This window comes from Lepidochelys kempii, chromosome 8, assembly GCF_965140285.1.
Source record: "Lepidochelys kempii isolate rLepKem1 chromosome 8, rLepKem1.hap1, whole genome shotgun sequence".
In the NCBI taxonomy this organism is placed as follows: domain Eukaryota; kingdom Metazoa; phylum Chordata; order Testudines; family Cheloniidae; genus Lepidochelys; species Lepidochelys kempii.
In genome coordinates, this window is record NC_136387.1 from 88,663,226 (window position 1) to 88,680,860 (window position 17,635).

Consider the following 17,635-nt stretch of genomic DNA (forward strand, 5'->3'; position numbering starts at 1 on the left):
TGACTGTGAAATGCTCAGGGAGACTGTGAAATGCTCAATAATAATAATGGGGGATTTCAGTTATCCCCATATTGACTGGGTACATGTCACCTCAGAACGGGATGCAGAGATAAAGTTTCTTGACACCTTAAATGACTGCTGCTTGGAGCAGCTGGTCCTGGAACCCACCAGAGGAGAGACAATTCTTGATTTAGCCCCAAGTGGAGCACAGGATCTGGTCCAAGAGGTAACTACAACAGGACCGCTTGGAAATGGTGACCATAATATAATTAAATTTAATATCCCTGTGACAGGAAAAACACCACAGTGGCCCAACGCTGTAGCATTTAATTTCAGAAAAGGGACCTACACAAAAATGAGTTTCGTTAAACAGAAATTAAAGGGTACAGTGCCAAAAGTGAAATCTCTGCAAGCTGCGTGGAAACTTTTCAAAGACACCATAATAGAGGCTCAACTTAAATGTATACCCCAAATTAAAAAACATGGTAAGAGAACCAAAAAAGAGCCAAAGTAAAAGAAGCAGTGAGAGGCAAAAAGGCATCCTTTAAAAAGTGGAAGTTAAATCCTAGAGAGGAAAATAGAAAGGAGAATAAACACTGGCAAATGAAATGTAAAAATACAATGAGGAAGGCCAAAAAAGAATTTGAGGAACAGTTAGCCAAAGACTCAAAAAGTAATAGCAATTTTTTTTTAAGTACATCAGAAGCAGGAAGCCTGCTAAACAACCAGTGGGGCCGCTGGACGATCGAAGTGCTAAAGGAGCACTCAAGGACGATAAGGCCATTGCGGAGAAACTAAATGAATTCTTTGCATCGGTCTTCATGGCTGTGGATGTGAGGGAGATTCCCAATCCTGAGCCATTCTTTTTAGGTGACAGATCTGAGGAACTGTCCCAGATTGAGGTGTCATTAGAGGAGGTTTTGGAAAAAATTGATAAATTAAACAGCAATAAGTCACCAGGACCAGATGGGTTTCAGAGTAACAGCCGTGTTAGTCTGTATTCGCAGATGTATTCACCCAAGAGTTCTGAAGGAACTCAAATGTGAAATTGCAGAACTACTAACTGTAGTCTGTAACCTATCATTTAAATCATCTTCTGTACCAGATGACTGGAGGATAGCTAATATGACGGCAATTTTTAAAAAGGGCTCCAGAGGTGATCCCGGCAATTACAGGTCTGTAAGCCTGACTTCAGTACCAGGCAAATTGGTTGAAACTGTAATAGAGAACAATATTGTTAGACATATAGATGATCATAATTCATCGGAATGCACCCGATGAAGTGAGCTGTAGCTCACAAAAGCTTATGCTCAAATAAATTTGTTAGTCTCTATGGTGTCACAAGTACTTCTTTTCTTTTTTTATAATTTCTTGAGGAAGAGTCAACATGGTTTTTGTAAAGAGAAATCATGCCTCACCAATCTACTAAAATTCTTTGAAGGGGTCAACAAGCAAGTGGACCAAGGGGATCCAGTGGATATAGTGTACTTAGATTTTTCAGAAAGCCTTTGACAAGGTCCCTCACCAAAGGCTCTTACACAAAGTAAGCTGCCACGGGATAAGAGGGATGGTGCTCTCATGGACTGGTAACTGGTTAAAAGATAGGAAACAAAGAGTAGGTATGAATGGTCAGTTTTCAGAATGGAGCAAGGTAAATAGTGGTGTCCCCCAGGGATCTGTTCTGGGACCAGTCTTATTCAACATATTCATAAATGATCTGGAAAAAGGGGTAAATAGTGAGGTAGCAAAATTTGCAGATGATACAAAATTACTAAAGATAGTTAAGACCCAGGCAAACTGGTTGACTGGGCAATGAAATGGCAGAAGAAATTTAATGTTGATAAATGCAAAGTAATGCGACATTGCAAAGCATAATCCCAACTATACATATAAACTGATGGGGTCTAAATTAGCTGTTACCACTCAAGAAAGATCTTGGAGTCATTGTGGATAGTTCTCTGAAAACATCCACTCAATGTGCAGCAGCAGTCAAAAAAGCAAACAGAATGCTGGGAATAATTAAGAAAGGGATAGATAATAGGACAGAAAATATCATGTTGTCTCTATATAAATCCATGATACCCTCACATCTTAATACTGTGTGCAGATGTGGTCACCCCATCTTAAAAAAAGATATATTTGGAATTGGAAAAGGTTCAGAAAAGGGCAAGAAAAATTATTAGGGGTATGGGATGGCTTCTATATGAGGAGAGATTAATAAGACTGGGACTTTTCAGCTTGAAAAAGAGATGGCTAAGAAGAGATATGATTGAGGTCTATAAAATCATGACTGGTGTAAAGAAAGTAGATAAGAAAGTGTTATTTACTACTTCTTATAACACAAGAACTTGGGGTCACCAAATGAAATTAATAGGCAGCCAGTTTAAAACAAATAAAAGGAAGTATTTCTTCACACAGCGCATAGTCAACCTGTGGAACTCCTTGCCAGAGGATGTTGTGAAGGCCAAGACCATAACAGGGTTCAAAAAAGAACTAGATAAATTCATGGAGGGATAGGTCCATCAATAGCTATTAGCCAGGATGGGCAGGAATGGTGTCCCTAGCCCAGTGGTTCTCAAACTAGGGCTGCCGCTTGTTCAGAGAAAGCCCCTGGTGGGCCGGAACGGTTTGTTTACCTGCTGTGTCTGCAAGTTCGACCAATCGCGGTTCCCACTGGCCATGATTCGCTGCTCCAGGCCAATGGGGCTGCAGGAAACAGTGTGGGCCAAGGGATGTGCTGGCTGCCCTTCCTGCAGCCCCCATTGGCCTGAAGCAGCGAACCGCGGCCTGTGGGAGCCGCGATTGGCCGAACCTGCGGACACGGCAGGTAAACAAATCAGTCCGGCCCGCCGGGGCTTTCCCTGAACAAGCGGCAGCCCTAGTCTGAGAACCACTACCCTAGCCTCTGTTTGCCAGAAGCTGGGAATGAGCGACAGGGGATGGATCACTTGATTACCTGCTCTGTTCATTCCCTCTGGGGAACCTGGCACTGGCCACTGTCGGAAGACAGGATACTGGTCTAGATGGACCTTTGGTCTGACCCAATAAGGCCATTCTTACATTATGTTCGAAAAAAATTGATAGAATAATTATAGCTATTTTGCAGTTTGTTTTGAGCATGTGGAAATAATTCATTTTCTACCATATTCCCTGTTGTTTTAAATTTAAATTGCCTTTTAACACCATACATCTACAGGGTCAGATTTTCAAAACTAGCCACATACAACTGCACATATACACATGTGCACCATCTAGTTGATTGCATAAAGACATCTTGTGTGCAGAAGCAAATTTGGTGCCTATTTTGCCATGTGCATGTGCAAATACCTGATTTACTGGTGCACAAAAAGTATCCACATGAATAAATTCAGTATGTGAAATGGATCAGTGTGCCTAACTTTGAAAATCTGGCCCATATTTTTAAACACAATTGCCAAATTACATGAAGGAACACTTAGCAAGAGCAAAAATGATGAATAGGCATATGATTAAATAAATGAGAACTAAATAACTGAAAAAAGTTAAATCGCTCTGTAGCTTGAGATTTTCAGTAACAGAAATGACCAGATCTCTATTTAAATGGTCATAATTAGCACAGTTGTGAAATTGGCTGCTGTAGACTGAGCTTTTCTACAATCAAAAACAACATACACAGTTAAATGTGTGAAACATGCAATAAAACTTCCATTCATTTTTGCAGAAAATACTCATTAGTAGTGTTGATCTAAGCTAGTGCTCTATAAATATGCCGCACTACTGGATATGCTTCCATTGTTAAGCAATAGTGCTACCTAAATATACCCTTTAATAATTGTTTGCTCAGAATCCAAGTGGAAATCCTAAAGCACTTAAAATGTTACCAGAAACAGCTGATTAACTCACATGCTTGACAAACATTAAAGCCTCATGAAAATTGCCCTTGCCCTATAGAGTCAATGGATATTGTATATAAATAGGCTGGATTCAGCAGAATCCTCAGATTTGGCTTTGCTGGCCCTCTTTCTTCTCCACTGAATTCTGATCCAACAGGTGTTAGTTCTGCAAAATGAAGGGTGCAATCCTGGGTTTGGTTTTAATCTCTCTCCTGATAGCAGTCTCTGACGTAAAAGGTGAAGGGAATTATATGAAGCTTTGTGGGAGAGACTTCATAAGAGCTGTTGTCTTCACGTGTGGGGGATCCCGATGGAGAAGGCATCTGACTGATGATCCAAAAGATCTATTTGGTAAGTGCTGGGTTATGTGCAGTTGGCTCACTTCTTCCCTCATATGCATTCACAAATCTAACTGAATTCACAGGGGGTGGTGTCACCTGGATGCCTATAAGGGCACAATTGGATGCTTAGTTTCTTTTATCTCCATGAAATGTATTTCTTGAGTCGGTATTGTGGGAGCTTTCTTTCAGACAAGGAAGTGAAATTGTACAACTTTGCACTATGTTTCTCTGAAACTTACCTAGCTTAGGTTTGTTTTTTTAAATAAAAAAGGATCTAGCTTGAGATTTTCAAGCCAACTATGTGCTAAACACTTAGTTTTGAAATTCTCAACCCTAGTTTTTATGTCAAGGGGGGAAAATCCTGCCACCTTTGAAGTGAATAGAAGTTTTGCCATTGTCTTCAAGAGGCATGGCTTTCTCCCAAGATGTTTTACAGTACAAACTAATTTGCAAATTACTGGGAAGTTTCAGAAAATTCAGCAATATACATTAAAGTCATACCCATGTAATATGCATTGCTAGTGATTTGGACTCAAAATTTGGGACCTTAATTATAAAGGATTAAATAAGTGAGTTTAGTTTTAGGAAACCATTCTATGTATTTAATGTTTTCCAGTCAAGCATCTATTTTCATTGAAACTCTTACACTAGTGAAAGCTTGAAGCTCATGGCTGCATGCAGAGAAAAAAGTTTGGCTAGAAATACTTCTGCAAAATATTTTAGAGAACTGGCCAAATGGGGAAATCACTTAACTCTGTATTAGGCAAGGAGTGGATGTTGCTGTACTTTATGATCCTTATTCTCTTTTTTCAAGAGCGCACCACATTGTATTGAGAGCTTCAAAATATTCCTTAAAATGCACCTGAATTACAAACAGCTGAGAAACAATTTGCAATACTAGGGTATAATTTTTTGAAAATCTTGGAACTATTCATATCTGATACACAAAGCAATGGCACTTGAACTGCAGGAAGGAATGTACCTTACCACAGTGATTCTCAGACTAGGGCTGCCACTTGTTCAGGGAAAGTCCCTGGCGGGCCAGGCCGGTTTGTTTACCTGCTGCGTCCACACGTTCGGCCAATCGCAGATACTGGCCACGGTTCGCCGCTCCAGGCCAATGGGGGCTTCAGGAAGGGCGGCCAGCATGTCCCTTGGCCTGTGCTGCTCCCCGCTGTCCCCATTGGCCTGGAGCAGAGAACCGCGGCCAGTGGGAGCTGCAATCAGCCAAACCTGCGGAAAGCAGCAGGTAAACAAACCGGCCCGGCCCGCCAGGGGCTTTCCCTGAATAAGCGGCGGCCCTAGTCTGAGAACCACTGCCCTGTCATAGTACAGGATGTTGATTTTAAAAGTAATTGTCAGAATGAAGCGGCACTGTTAGTACTTCAAAACAAATGTACAGTTAGTTTCAGCCACCAAAACAACTGCACCAACAGATAACAGATTTGTTGTCCTCACTTAAACAGTTGCACAGACAAGCTGTAAAAGAATTACAGATTCTTTAATGGAATATTAATAGGTTCTTTAATTCTCAGACATCTGTTTCAGTACAATTCTGGTGAAATAAATGTTAATGATCAGGTAAATCCTAATCATTCAGACCACAATAGACATGCCCAATGAACCAGAATGAGGTGAGAATACCTTTGACCTTTTGGTTTCTTTGGTGAAGGCTAATTTATCTTTTCTATTAGAGCTGAAAGTCTACACTAAGGATTCTATGCCCTCTAATTTTAGTTTGTTTCTAATTTTTATCAGAAGACAGAGAGAGGCACCTGCATTTGCCACATGGAAACAGTGATTCAACAGAACCCTTGGAATATGGCATTCAGAATCCAGAACCCATGAGGGAAGAAACCCTTAACATCAAACCCCAGCCTGAGAGAGACTTAAGAGGAACCAGGCAAAAGTCTATACAAAAAAGGCGGGAAGTGGTTTCGCTACTTTCTACATCCTGCTGCAGCATCGGCTGCAGCGAAAGAGATATAAGTTCACTGTGCTAAAATGTATCAGATGCTGGACGGATTATATCCAATAGCTTTAATACATTAAAATAATCACAACATGTAGCTGTCTGAAACTAGACTATTACAATTGTGTTTCTTGAATATTAGCTTTATTTTCTGTATCACACCGAGAATTAAAGGTTAAATTTTAAAGAGTATAATGCAAAGCAGCTTTGAAATGCCTTTTTGTGATAATTGCTCAGCTCTTTGTACAAGGCATTTAACATATTTTAAATAGTTAAATTTCAAACCACATGGGCTAATATTTTCCCCTGTCCAATTATTGTACTAGTTTCAGTTTTTGTGGCTAAATTTTAATAAAGTGTGCAATGTACCATGTATGTTTCTCATTGTGCTTTCTCACTTATGAACACCCCCAGCAGGATTACAAAGGTGGGGGTATACATAGCTAATAGCATCACTCGGAGATCAAAATCTTAGCCCTGGTCTACACTAGGAGTTGATGTCGAATTTAGCAGCATTAATCAATTTAACCCTGCGCCCGTCCACACGACGAAGCCCATTTTTTCAACTTAAAGGACTCTTAAAATCGATTTCCTTACTCCACCCCCGACAAGGGGATTAGCGCTGAAATCGGCCTTGCCGGGTCGAATTTGGGGTACTGTGGATGCAATTAGATGGTATTGGCCTCCGGGAGCTATCCCAGAGTGCTTCATTGTGACCGCTCTGGACAACACTCTCAACTCAGATGCACTGGCCAGGTAGACAGGAAAAAGCCCGCAAACTTTTGAATTTCAATTTCCTGTTTGGCCAGCGTGGCAAGCTGCAGATGAGTGCAGAGCTCATCAGCAGAGGTGACCATGATGGAGTCCCAGAATCGCAAAAGAGCTCCGGCATGGACTGAACGGGAGGTACGGGATCTGATCGCTGTATGGGGAGAGGAAACCGTGCTATCAGAACTCCGTTCCAGTTTTCGAAATGCCAAAACCTTTGTCAAAATCTCTCAGGGCATGAAGGACAGAGACCATAACAGGGACCCAAAGCAGTGCCGCGTGAAACTTAGGGAGCTGAGGCAAGCCTACCAGAAAACCAGAGAGGCAAACAGCTGCTCTGGGTCAGAGCCCCAAACATGCCGCTTCTATGATGAGCTGCATGCCATTTTAGGGGCTTCAGCCACCACTACCGTGTTGTTTGACTCCTTCAATGGAGATGCAGGCAACACGGAAGCAGGTTTTGGGGATAAGGAAGATGATGATGATGAAGTTGTAGATAGCTCACAGCAAGCAAGCGGAGAAACCGGTTTTCCCAACAGACAGGAACTGTTTCTCACCCTGGACCTGGAACCGTTCTTTATCTCTCTGTGTTATCCTCAGGAGATTGATATCATTCATGGTCACCTCGTTGAAATAGGGTGCTTTTCTTAAGGGGACATTCAGAGGTGCCGTTCCTGCTGGGCTGCTTGCCTGTGGCTGAACAGAAATGTTCCCCGCTGTTAGCCACGGGGAGGGGTGAGGGGCTAGCCACATGGTGGGGGGAGGCAAAATGCGACCTTGAAACGAAAGCACATGTGCTATGTATGTAATGTTAACAGCAAGGTTTACTGTGAAAGAGTGTACCCATTGTTCTATAAAATGTATCTTTTTAAAATACCACTGTCCCTTTTTTTTCTCCACGTGTTTCAAGGATCACAGGATCTTCTCCTTCCCAGAGGCTAGTGAAGATTAGAAGGCAAAAAAAATGCACTTACGATGAAATGTTCTCTGAGCTCACGTTGTTCTCCCACACTGACAAGACACAGACGAATGCATGCAAGCAGACAATGTCAGAGTGCAGGAAAGCACAAAATGACCAGGAGGAGAGATAGTGGGCTGAAGAGAGTAAGTGGTGGGCTGAAGAGAGGGCTGAAGCTGAAAGGTGGCGGCAGCATGACGAGAGGAGGCAGGATTCAATGCTGAGGCTGCTGGAGGATCAAACTAATATGCTCCGGCATATGGTTGAGCTGCAGGAAAAGCAGCCTGGAGCACAGACCGCTGCTACAGCCCCTGTGTAACCAACCGCTCTCCTCCCCAAGTTCCATAGCCTGCTCACCCAGATGCCCAAGAACGCAGTGGGGGGGCCTCCGGCCACATAGCCACTCCACCCCAGAGGATTGCCCAAGCAACAGAAGGCTGGCATTCAATAAGTATTAAAGTTTTAAACTTTTAAAGTCCTTGTGGCCTTGTCCTTCCCTCCTCCACCAGCCCTCCCTGTGCTTCTCTCCTCCACCAGCCCTCCCAGGCTACCTTGGCAGTTATCCCCCTATTTGTGTGATGAATTAATAAAGAATGCAAGAATGTGAAGCAACAATGACTTTATTACCTCTGCAAGTGGTGATCGAAGGGAGGAGGGGAGGATGGTTACTTACAGGGAAGTAGAGTGAACCAAGGGGTGGGGGGTATCATCAAGGAGAAACAAACAGAACTTTCACACTGTAGCCTGGCCAGTCATGAAACTGGTTTTCAAAGCTTCTCTGATGTGCACCGCACCCTCCTGTGCTCTTCTAACCGCCCTGGTGTCTGGCTGCGCGTAACCAGCAGCCAGATGATTTGCCTCAACCTCCCACCCCGCCATAAACGTCTCCCCCTTACTCTCACAGATATTGTGGAGCGCACAGCAAGCAGTAATAACAGTGGGAATATTGGTTTCGCTAAGGTCTAACTGAGTCAGTAAACTGCGCCAGCGCACTTTTAAACATCCAAATGCACATTGTGACAAAGTTCCTGCTCTACCTTGGTAGGTCTTGCGCTTATTGGCGGATTTGCTCGCCTTGGAGCTTCACGGAAGCCCTCAGCCTGGCCATTTTTCTAAACCCACAGTCCAGGTTGACTCCTCCTGTGTCTGACCAGGAGTTGGGAGGATTTGGGGGAAACCCGGGCCCGCCCTCTACTCCGGGTTCCAGCCCAGCCTGTGGAATGCAGCTGTCTAGAGTGCCTCCTGGAACAGCTGTGCGACAGCTACAACTCCCTGGGCTACTTCCCCATGGCCTCCTCCCAACACCTTCTTTATCCTCACCTCATCCTGTCTGATAATGCTTGTACACCTCAGTCCTCCAACAGTCCGCGTTCTCACTCTCAGCTCCTCACACACACACCATAAACTGAAGTGAGCTCCTGTTTAAAACCCAGGTGCCCCGATTAGCCTTCCTTAATTGATTCTAGCAGCTTCTTGATTGGCTGCAGGTGTTCTCATCAGCCTGTCTTAATTGTCTCCAGAAGGTTCCTGATTGTCCTGGAATCTTCCCTGTTACCTTACCCAGGGAAAAGGGACCTATTGAGCCTGGGGCTAATATATCTGCCTTCTATTACTCTCCTATAGCCATCTGGCCTGACCCTGTCATGACATTCTACCACCATTCTGCACTTGCTCAGCCTGTAGTTGAACAGCTCCTGACTACTGTCCAGGCTGCCTGGGTACGGCTTCATGAGCCAGGGCATTAAGGGGTAGGCTGGGTCCCCAAAGATAACTATAGGCATTTCAACATCCCCAACAGTTATTTTCTGGTCTGGGAATAAAGTCCCTTCCTGCAGCTTTTGAAACAGACCAGAGTTCCTGAAGATGCGAGCGTCATGTACCTTTCCCGGCCATCCCACGTTGATGTTGGTGAAATGTCCCTTGTGATCCACCAGTGCTTGCAGGACTATTGAAAAGTACCCCTTGCGGTTTATGTATTCACCGGGTTGGTGCTCCGGTGCCAAGATAGGGATATGGGTTCCGTCTATGGCCCCACCACAGTTAGGGAATCCCATTGCAGCAAAGCCATCCATTATGACCTGCAAATTTCCCAGGGTCACTACCCTTGATATCAGCAGATCTTTGATTGCATTGGCTACTTGCATCACAGCAGCCCCCACAGTAGATTTGCCCATTCCAAATTGATTCCCGACTGACCGGTAGCTGTCTGGCATTGCAAGCTTCCACAGGGCTATCGCCACTCACTTCTCAACTGTGAGGGCTGCTCTCATCTTGGTATTCATGCGCTCCAGGGCAGGGGAAAGCAAGTCACAAAGTTCCATGAAAGTGCCCTTACGCATGCGAAAGTTTCGCAGCCACTGGGAATTGTCCCAGACCTGCAACACTATGAGGTCCTACCAGTCTGTGCTTGTTTCCCGCCGCATGAACCTGCCCCATTAGCACCATGATGCCCGCATTGCCAGGGCCCATGCTTTGAGAGAAGTCTTTGTCCATGTCCTCACCACTCTTGTCACCGCGCTGATGTCGCCTACTCGCCTAGTTTCGCTTTGCAGGTTCTGGTGCTGCATATACTGCTGGATAATGCGCGTGGTATTTAATGTGCTCCTAATTGCCAAAGTGATCCGAGCAGGCTCCATGCTTGCCATGGTATGGCATCTGCACAGAAAAAAGGCACGGAATGATAGTCTGCCGTTGCTCTGACGGAGGGAGGGGCGACTGACGACATGGCTTACAGGGTTGACTTACAGGGAATTAAAATCAACAAAGGGGGTGGCTTTACATCAAGGAGAAACAAAAACAACTGTCACACAGAATGGCCCCCTCAAGGATTGAACTCAAAACCCTGGGTTTAGCAGGCCAATGCTCAACCCACTAAGCTATCCCTCCCTCTGGTATTTCACACAGGACTGAATCTCCATTAAAGTTTTCAAGGTGCCCCTGACAGACCTCACCAAAACGATTGTCAGCCATTGATTTCACAGAGGGAGGGAAGGAAGGAGGGAGGAGCAAATGAATACAAAACAAATCTGGTCTATTTCTTGTTTTGATCCACTCCATCTATCTTTTACATCTTTGGCTGGCAGCAGATGGTACAGTAGGACTGCAAGCCATCCTCATCTCCTGCCTGCTCTCCAAAAGAGGTACAATAGGACTGCCTGCAGGACTAAAGAGAATGACCTGATTTAGTCCCTGCACCCATGTCTGCTCAGGTGCTCCTGACCGACCTTACCGAGGCGGCCAGGAACACCTTGGACACAATGAGGATGGTTTTCAGGCCTATTGCACCATCTGCTGCCACAAGGCAAGGGGTTGCTGCTGCTGTGTAGCAATGCAGTACCACGTCTGCCAGCACCCAGGAGACATACGGTGACAGTGAGCTGAGCGGGCTCCATGCTTGTCGTGGTATGGCGTCTGCACAGGTAACTCAGGAAAAAAGGCGCAAAACGATTGTCTGCCATTGTTTTCACAGAGGGAGGGAGGGAGGAAGGGCCTGCTAACATGTACCCAGAACCACTTGCGACAATGTTTTTTGCCCCATCGGGCATTGGGATCTCAACCCAGAATCCCAATGGGCAGCGGAGACTGCGGGAACTGTGGGATAGCTACCCACAGTGCAACACTCCGGAAGTTGATGCTAGCCTCGGAAGCACTCCGCCGAGTTAATGCACTTAGAGCATTTTGTGTGGGGACACACACAATCGACTATATAAAAAAAATTTCTAAAAAACCGACTTCTATAAATTCGACCTAATTTCGTAGTGTAGACATATCCATAATGCCTTTACAATATGGGTATCAGAACGAAACTTGGATTCAAGCACCCACGTGCAACATCAGACTTGAAATATCAGATCAGACCAGTGATCCATCTAGTCCATTGTTCAGTCTCCAGAAATGGCCAGTACCAGAAACTTCAGAGAAAGTTGCTAGAATTCTCATAACGGATGATTATGGAATAACCTGCCCATCAGCAAAGTTACTTCCTCAAAACCCCATCAATTCATAGCTGGCTTTTGCCCTGTGCATAAGGGTTTGTAGCCCTTATACTTGTATCTTATTGTGAGCTGTTGGTGTGTCAATAGTTCTCCAAATAAAGTCTACACAAGGTCAATTCTGGATACAAGGTCAACTTTGCCCTCATACAGCGAGCTTGAAGATACAGTTCCGAGCTCAAGGAGGTACATTTCCTCTTGTAAATAGAGGCAGACTTCAACCAAGATCCCAGAGTCAAAATATTTTTTTTACCTTTATGCACCTTAAAAAAGGACATTTATCCAAAAGCTCTAAGCATTTTGGATATTACTTAAAAATACGTATCAAAACCCCTCCACTGCAATGAGACCACAGCTATATCCTCCAGTATGACCCAAACCAGCAGGCCAAGCAAACAAAAAGCAAGAATTACCCTCCCTCTCCAGCAATTCACCAGCTTCCCAAGTCTCTCCCACTTTCAAATTCCTTGAATAAACAAAAGGTGGCTGGCAGTTTGCCCTGAAGATCATTAGATCTGGCGTAAAGTTTTTCAAAAGTACTCAAGTGGCTTAGGAGCCTGAATCTAATTTTCAAAAGTGACTTAGGCATTTAAGAACCTATGGCCAGGTCTACACTAAAATGTTAGGTTGACCCAGCTGTTTGGACTGTTTGAAGTGTGGACATAACCCAATTCCCATTGACTTTCAAAGAGACTTAAGCTTTGAAGTGCTTAAGTCGCTTTTGAAAATTAGACTCAGGCTCCTAAGATACTTGTGCTGTTGAAATTTTACTCTGAGGACATTTTGATTTAAGATTATGGTAGGAGAACTAGTTTATAAGCTGTGGGGGCAGCCTTAACTTCTGTGCTCTGACTGGGCTATTGGAGATAAGGTACAGACAGCTCTAACTCCCTGGACCAGCTGGGCTCTCAGGATAGCTCCAACATAGAAGAAAAAACAGTGCTTGTCTGGGGAGCTAGATAGGCACCATTGGTGCTAGAAATATAACCCAGTCAGAAGACCTGGTTGTAACACAATTAAATTTTGTAGCATGGATGGTACCTCCTCATGCCCCCATAACCAGGCCAAAGCCTTAAGACTGTTCAAAGCTTTTGCCCAGTTATAAGGAAACCAGGAGGGGTTCCAGCCACCTTCAATTTTTAAATTGTGTTGTAGTTGGACCAGGGGAGTGTTGACAAGCAGACAATCCTGACGTTAAATTGTGACAATATGGCACAATGGTTGATTCAGTCACTGCCCTTGATCTGTAACATCTGTGCTATTCTTGCAGCAAAACTCTCCTGAGCACAGAAAGAGGAATTGAGCCAAATTGCAGGGCTCCACTGAGGCCAAACGGCTTTCACTTGGAACAAGTTCTGCAAAGGGATAAGAATGAGGTGAGGTTTATTAAACCTCATCTGCTTTTCTATCTAGTGTTTTCAAAAACAAAACACATTGAACAACACATTTTAAATAGATAGTGCCAAGGAGAAGTTCAGAACATAAAAAACTTGTATTAAAGATTAAGTAGTAAACCTAATGCTGCAATGCAGAAGAGATCTAGAAGTATACATTTATAATAATCAAATATTAGATATTTTTCCTTTACAGTATTAGCAGTGATCGGCCCAAGATTAAATATTCATATATGTAAGAAAATTAGTACTTACCTTAGATCTTCTACAGCAATGGTTCTCAACCTTTCCAGACTACTGTACCCCTTTAAGACGTCTGATTGGTCTTGCATACCCCCAAGTTTCACCTCACTTAAAGACTACTTACAAAATCAGACATCAAAATACCAAAGTTGCAGCACACTATTACTTAAAAATTGCTTACTTTCTCATTTTCACCATATAAATTATAAACTAAGTCGATGGGAATATCAATATTTTACTTACATTTCAGTGCGATATTTGAGCCTGTTTTTCACTTAGAATCATAGAATCATAGAATATCAGGGTTGGAAGGGACCCCAGAAGGTCATCTAGTCCAACCCCCTGCTCAAAGCAGGACCAATTCCCAGTTAAATCATCCCAGCCAGGGCTTTGTCAAGCCTGACCTTAAAAACCTCCAAGGAAGGAGATTCTACCACCTCCCTAGGTAACGCATTCCAGTGTTTCACCACCCTCTTAGTGAAAAAGTTTTTCCTAATATCCAATCTAAACCTCCCCCACTGCAACTTGAGACCATTACTCCTCGTTCTGTCATCTGCTACCATTGAGAACAGTCTAGAGCCATCCTCTTTGGAACCCCCTTTCAGGTAGTTGAAAGCAGCTATCAAATCCCCCCTCATTCTTCTCTTCTGCAGGCTAAACAATCCCAGCTCCCTCAGCCTCTCCTCATAACTCATGTGTTCCAGTCCCCTAATCATTTTTGTTGCCCTTCGCTGGACTCTCTCCAATTTATCCACATCCTTCTTGAAGTGTGGGGCCCAAAACTGGACACAGTACTCCAGATGAGGCCTCACCAATGTCGAATAGAGGGGAACGATCACGTCCCTCGATCTGCTCGCTATGCCCCTACTTATACATCCCAAAATGCCATTGGCCTTCTTGGCAACAAGGGCACACTGCTAACTCATATCCAGCTTCTCGTCCACTGTCACCCCTAGGTCCTTTTCCTTTTACTACTTGTGAGCCTTGTCTGAAGCCTGAGCTCCAAGGCAGCGGGGCTGAAGCATGTAACTTGGCTTTGCGGGGCCCTTTGTGGCATTGGGCCCCAGGTGATTACCCTGCTTGCCACCCCCTAAGGCAAGCCCTGCACTTGCAATCCCCCTAAACCCATCCAATGACCCCCCCCAGGGGGTCTGGACACCCCAGGTTGAGAAACACTGACCTAGATTAGTTGAGTACCCCTGAAAGACCTCTGTGTATCCCCAGGGGTATGTATACCCCTGGTTGAGAACCCTAGTTCTACAGAAGTCTTAGAGGCTTTTTTTTTTACCAGATATTTACCATCTTTTGGAAACACCTCTGCTTCATCTTATAGAAAAAGGAGATGAAAGCCTCAAAAAAAGCAAATGATCCATGGAGTAAGGTACATCAGCTAGTTAAGCAACAAGACATTTCAGTGCTGTAAAAGTTAGGGCCTGGACACTCTACTACAAGATAAAACTGAATCCCCTGCCATATCTGGGTAGTGGGAGATATATATATATATATACACACACACACACACACAGTTAAATATAACTGCAGTATATGATTTTTTTTATGTTGTAAAGCTATATTTATTTAACATTAAAACCGGTTGGTTCATATTACAGATGCGGCTGTGCTATTTTCACTTTTGCTAAACCATAGCTACTTCTGATAGAACATTAACTATAAACCCACATGGCTCTATGTATAAAAACAAATAGAAACCAGCTCAATTTTTCTCAAATGCCAAGAGAGATTTATTTTTGATGCTTTAGAAAGTCACTTAATTTAAAACCTATGTTCTACATATTTTCTTTCTACTATAAAATTAAAACCCAAACAGACCTGCTTGGAATCATGATATATTGTGATCTTCCATGAAAATTCTTGGGTAAGCTTATTATGGGAGTGATATGTGCATGAATATGATCTAATCCATTCAATATATCCACAGGTCTCTGAAGTGCACAGATCTAAAATGCAAGCTGTGTGGAAGGTGGACTTAATCAAGTGAAATTGACCTGCATACCATATAAGGCCATTTCTCCCCTCCTCCTCCCACAACCCTGTGAGGTTGCACTCCATATGCTTTATGAAAATATGCTTATGAATGTGAATATGATGTAACTGGAATATGCTTTATGCAAAAGGTCTCTTGTAAGTTATCATTACAAAGCTTATAATCTACTGAGTGTGTTCATCCTATTTGTTTGCAGGTATTATTTCTATGTCTGAAGATATAATAAGATATAAACTTGTGTTACTGATGTAAACATATTAAGTAGAAGCCATTAAGGGTGCTTCAGAATTAATTAACTGTAAATGGCTCTGTTTACTTGCCCAGGAAGAATGGAGGCTGGGGTCTTACAGTGACATGTGACCATGTCACCTGCTAATGAAATCCATCTTAAATCCGGTACTTTTCCATTTAAGAGGAGGGGTGGGGACCCAGAGAGACAAAAGATTCCTGCCTTGTGCCAAAGCTATAAAAAGGGGTGGTGCAGAACAGAGGGGGCAGCCAGTCATGAGAAAGCCTCTGCTTAACACCTTAGATGTCTGCTGGAACTAACAAGGACTGTACAAGGGGAAAGGATTGGGCCCAGACTAGGAAGGAGTCTAGTCTGTGAAAGAAGCTTATTAGAATATCTCTGAGGGTGAGATATTACCTGTAATCAGTTTCTTAATGTATTAGGCTTAGACTTCTGTGTTTTTGCTTAAAGAAAAGGAGTACTTGTGGCACCTTAGAGACTAACCAATTTATTTGAGCATGACCAACCAATTTGTCATGCTTGGTGACTTACTTTGTTCTGTCTGTTATTACTTGAAACCACTTAAATCCTACTTTTTATACTTAACAAACAAAAGTGATTTTATTTATGAACCCAGAGTAAGTGATTAATACCTGGGGGAGCAAACAGCTGCGCATCTCTCTCTATCAGTATTATAGAGGGCAGACAATTTATGAATTTACCCTGTATAAGCTTTATACAGAGTAAAACGGATTTATTTGGGGTTTGGATCCCATTGGGAGCTGGGTGTCTGGGTGCTGGCGGCAAGTAACCTGCTAAGCTAGTTTTCTGTAAAGTCTGCAGCTTTGGGGGCGTGGACCAGACCTGCGTCTGTGTTGCAGCAGGCTAGCATATGTGGCTCAACAAGGCAGGTTCTGGAGTCCCAAGCTGGCAGGGAAAACGGGCTCAGAGGTAATCTCAGCACATCAGGTGATAGTCCCAAGGGGATCTCTGTGACCGAACCAGTCACAACCCCACCCCTGCAAAATCAAACAAAGTAATTGGGCCTTACCCAGCTACTTGGGGGTTAGGGGTGTGAAAACATGCATCCAAATGACCTCCACTGGATTCTGTGCTCCACAACTCCCTGTGCCTAAGAGCTAGTTTATCAGAGCTCTTATGACATAGATCTGGATAGCATTATCAGGGATCAGACAGTGTTAATTCCTATAACTTCATTTCCTACTTTTCTCCCCCCTCCTCCACATTTCTTCAAATAGAAAAGAAAGAGTTTAAAGTAATACAAAACCAAATATTACAGGACTTAGCAAGAATAGCTAGAGGTTCTAAACTGCAACATTCTGGCTTCCAAATACTACACAAAGAACATTCTAAGAGCACCTCCCTGACAGCACATGCATCCAATAATAAATAAAAAGGGGATTTATTGTACCACGCTATGTTAGATTCAGAGAAGTATATAAGAGAGTTCAGACTCATCTGTAATACAAGAGTACTCTCATACGATTTATTTGGTTGGAGGGCGGGGGAGAAAGGAGGACACAAATATTTGAGGACAAAGATAGCTTCACCCAGAACGTATGCCAGTTTATAAGGACTTGTCAGAGAAGAGGAAGGAGAATAGGCAGTGCTCACTGGGAAGAAGGTATTGTGATGACTTTGGGGAGTGTGCCAATTCAATATTCTCTGTGAGGTAAAGTTACCCTGAGGTGGAAGCATCTCCTGCTACCCTTCAGGAAGAGTCCCCAAGAGCCAAAAGAAAAGGGTTTTATGGTGCAAGGAGGCTGTATCTCCCTATACCAGAAGTTTGGAACCTAGCCCAAAGAAATGTAATATGAAGGGTTTTGTATGAGGTATAAAT